Source organism: Sardina pilchardus, chromosome 17, assembly GCF_963854185.1.
Source record: "Sardina pilchardus chromosome 17, fSarPil1.1, whole genome shotgun sequence".
Lineage (NCBI taxonomy): Eukaryota > Metazoa > Chordata > Actinopteri > Clupeiformes > Clupeidae > Sardina > Sardina pilchardus.
In genome coordinates this window covers 27,716,042-27,721,041 of record NC_085010.1, presented here as the reverse complement: position 1 = coordinate 27,721,041, position 5,000 = coordinate 27,716,042, and positions in this window count along the sequence as shown.

Sequence of the window (5,000 nt, the reverse complement as noted above, 5' to 3'; positions counted from 1 at the left end):
CAGTTTTGCATGTTGTTGAAATTGAGAGGTTGTTGTAATTACAAACAGGCTCTGTAATGAAAAGTGAATGCTGCCACACATACACTCACACAAGCGCACACACACACACACACACACACACACACACATACATTCACAGGGCACACACATATTGTGACGCATGCACACACACACATACACATGCACACACACGCACAGACACACATACTCATGCACACACAGAGCAGACACACATCATGACACGCACCCACACACACACACTCATGCACACCCACACACACACACACACTCCCACTCAAGTGGCTGTCTCATTATCAGCCTAGTCCCATACTCATTATCCTGCCTGGCTACTCTACCAGGTCGCCATGACCCCATTAACCCCTAAAGGTCAAAGGTCACGATGAAACAGACTCTCAGTAACTCTCTACGGTTCTCTCGTCACACACACAGAGGGGTGCCATTAACCCTTTACGTCCCCCCTTCACACACAGAGGGGCGCCATTAACCCTTTAAGTCCCCTCTTCACACCAAGAGGATGTCGTGGGCAAGGCAGCACCCCCACAACAACACAAGCCAAACTCACAGAGGAGGAATGCCGACACCATGGACCTCTGAAGTTCGCCCACAAAAAAGAGCCAAAGCTGCCATCCTTGCCTGTGTTAGGAGATCCGGGTATGGACCAATGGCAAGTTGCATTGCAAGCTAGCTCTGGGGTCGCAAAGATCTAAGTTTGCCATCTTAACGTACCGAAGACCACAAGAGCCACTCGAAGACAGAGGACCAAAGTGTGTTGAGCGACTGGATTTCAGACGTCTTTGTCCCCACGAGAGTTTAACAGGTGCCATCATTAAAACATAATTCCTATAGCAAAAGAACATTACTGAACACAAAGCGTAACAAATTGTTTGTTTTGACTATGTATGAATAAATAAATAAATAAATAATGTGTTATTTTCCCATGGGAAAAATCGCAAGATACCGGATCTAAAAGATGGCCGCTCTTTTATAGGCGAACTTCAGAGTTATCGTTGTGTATGTGGTTAACATACGTTATTACCAAACGTTAGTGATTGAACTTCAGAGTTATCGTTGTGTATGTGGTTAACATACGTTGTTACCAAACGTTAGTGATTGAACTTCAGAGTTATCGTTGTGTATGTGGTTAACATACGTTATTACCAAACGTTAGTGATTGAACTTCAGAGTTATCGTTGTGTATGTGGTTAACATACAGTACGTTATTACCAAACATTAGTGATTGAACTTCAGAGTTATCGTTGTGTATGTGGTTAACATACGTTATTACCAAACGTTAGTGTGTATGTGGTTAACATACGTTATTACCAAACGTTAGTGATTGAACTCCAATGATTTCAACCTTCAGACAAAGCGTCCACCAACCAGGAAATACACGTTTGCCAATTTGCTGTATCTAGGCCAGACTCTCTGTGAAGAGTCAAGCGTCCACCAACCAGGAAATACACGTTTGCCAATGTGCTGTATCTCTCTGTGAAGAGAGTGATGGTGTCCAGGCTAATTTGGAGGGTATAGACACATGCAGTATCAGGGGTCAAACAAACTAAATGTCAAGTGCACAGTAATCATTTTTATTTACCATGCAGTAAGTCTGGCATTGTAAAAATGAATAAGTTCATTTTTCATTTTTGTTTTCCTCTAACAAAAAGGCCTTCCTGCTCCTTTAATGGTGATCAAACGTGACTGGCACACAGCAGAGATCTAATGTCAGATCTAGAGTGTGTGAACCTTCACACACACACACACACACACACACACACACACACACACACACACACACACACACACACACACACACACACACACACACACACAGACAAACAAACACAAACACACTAGAGTGCCTTTTAACCAAGAAAGCGAGTCTCAAATGATCAATCCTTGTCAATCATTAGTGTGTGTGTGTGTGTGTGTTGGGGGGGGGGGGGTAGTTTAAATCTAATGCACAGCCTCCTGTCAGTCCTTATGTAGGAGGAGGGATTCACTAGTGTGAGTGTGTGTGTGTGTGTGTGTGTGTGTGGGAGGAGGGATTCACTTTATCGCTAGTCCCCCAGGGCCACACATCACGAGTGGCTTTTGTCTGTGTTAGGGCGACATCCAGGTGGACAGGTGTGACTCTTTGTGGCGCTGTAGTCGTTCAGAACCAACTTGCCGCTCAACACAAGGGCTCTGGAATCTGGGGATTACTGACTTTTCTCCTCACATTCTCTGGAGCCTTTCCAGGAGTATTCTTTTCTGGAACCTTCTTTTCTGGAACCTTCTTTTCTGGAGCATTCTTTTCTGGAACCTTCTTCTCTTCCGTTGACCTCTGACCTGACTGAGACGTACAGCATTTTTAGGTTGCCATGACGGCCGAGGGGAGACCCGAGGGGTTCAAGGAGCCCCCCTCCATCAATGGCAGTGCCAGCAACCTCCGAGCCCAAGCACCGACCAGGTGCTGTGCCCCGAGTCTAAGGGTGAGTGGACGCCAGAAAGAGTGAACAGAGAGGTAGAGGTAACGTGTGTGTGTGTGTGTGTGTCTATGTGTGTGTGTGTGTGTGTGTGTGCATGTTGATGTTTTGCATCAGGAATCGCCGTCACCGCTCATCTAAAAAGATGTCTGGCATCACCATGGTAACGATGTGTTGTTTGGAGGTAAACATAAGCGTGACTCAGGAAGAGATTCCATCAATAATCATAATTTGTCATCACCAGAAATCTCAGATACAGTACAATATTCAATTTTAATTTTAATGTGTGTAGCTGGTCAGTTGAACTCATTAGCCCCTTAGAGCTTGAGGTGATGTTGGCTCTCCAAGGACACGATGTACAGGCCGTGGAGTTGTTTTGGAGATACATTTGTAGCCATATTTTGCATATTGTTTTAGGTGAATCCCATCGATCTGCAGTTTTAATGTTGACTGTTTTAAAGGCCTCTGTGGCGTGTGCTGCGTAACGTGACTGGGCTGCTAGGCCCAAACAGTCCAGAGGTTAAAAGTCCAGTCCAGTTCTTAGAGTCAATTGTGTTAGCCAATCAGCTCCCTCCGTCCTGATGCACTGCCACTCTGCATCCTCAAATTCACCTGTTTACACCAATAACAAAAAAAAAATACTGAGAATGCACAAAGTGATCATGTAAACAGAATGAAAGGAAGATGAAAACCGGCCAGATTTCTGGTTTTAGGAATAAGGAGGATCCTGATTACTGTACAATCAGTGTAATTAAAATACTCTTAATGATCTCTGTCAGAGGGTCTAGATGGCCTGTCCTGAGTCACAGGGCAGTACAATTTGATTTGGGTTGTTTTGAACCTGCTTTAGGAACGAGCAGGTACATTCTGAGAAAAGTGAAATGAGCTGTGTGTGTGTGTGTGTGTGTGTGTGTGTGTGTGTGTGTGTGTGTGTGTGTGTGTGCGTGTGCGCGTGCGCGTGCGTGTGCGTGTGTGTGTGTGTGTGTGTGGGCCGGTCAAAAACATGAATCAGCCCATATTGCTCCACCTTGGCTCAGGGCACTTATGGTCCAGTGTTCCAGAGCTGTGCAAACACGCATGCAGGGGACTCCACACCGCACGTGCACAGTCACTGGGAACACACGCACACACACACACACACACACACACACACATGACCACACACGCACACACACACACACACACATGACCACACACGCACACACACACACACACACACACACACACACACACACACACACACATGACCACACACGCACACACACACACACACACACACACACACACACACACACACACACACACACACACACAAACATGACCACACACGCACACACACACACACACACACACACACACACATGACCACACACGCACACACACACACACACACACACACACACACACACACATGACCACACACACACACACACACACACACATGACCACACACACACACACACACACACACACACACACACACACACACACACACAGAGTGACCTCAGTGGCAGGTCAGCCGAGTTCAGTGGTGAGCAATGACCTGGACTGTTTATTCTCTGATTCTGAGCTAGACTTCAGATGTGTGTACTGTAGAGATCTGGACCTCCAGTTCTGCACAAAACCCAAATCCGCTCATTCTGAATTTACAGTCAGAATAGGACTACTTTGTTTTGATAGATAGATAGATAGATAGATAGATAGATAAAAAAAAGGACAGACTCTAACTGTAATGGATAAATATCCACATCACCATCAGAATAGGAATAAGTTTCTCTAAACCTTCACATTACAGTAGTTACCTTACTCTGAACCTTCACATTACAGTAGTTACCTTACTCTGTCTCTGAACCTTCACATTACAGTAGTTACCTTACTCTGAAACTTTACATTACAGTTGTTACCTTACTCTGTCTCTGAACCTTCACATTACAGTAGTTACCTTACTCTGAACCTTCACATTACAGTAGTTACCTTACTCTGTCTCTAAACCTTCACATTACAGTAGTTACCTTACTCTGAACCTTTACATTACAGTAGTTACCTTACTCTGTCTCTGAACCTTCACATTACAGTAGTTACCTTACTCTGAACCTTCACATTACAGTAGTTACCTTACTCTGAACCTTCACATTACAGTAGTTACCTTATTCTAAACCTTCACATTACATTTAATATGTGTGCAATATATACTGTAGATGTATAAAACATATACATGATGCAAATGCACACATACAGATTCCTTATGCTGGAAATAAGTATTGTACTTTTGCATGTCATCTTTTGGATTTGTCTTTTTTGTCTTAATCCAGAAATAAATCAAATCAAATCAAATTAAAATATGCAGCCTACTGTATGTCATGCATGATCAATGTAATGATCAATATGGCTGTCTATACATTCATGCACATTTGCAATATAAACCGTCGTGCGCAAGAGTAGGAGAATATTCCATAATGTATTGTGTGTATGAGTCATAGCTTACATACCAGGGTGATACCCCACACATGTCAT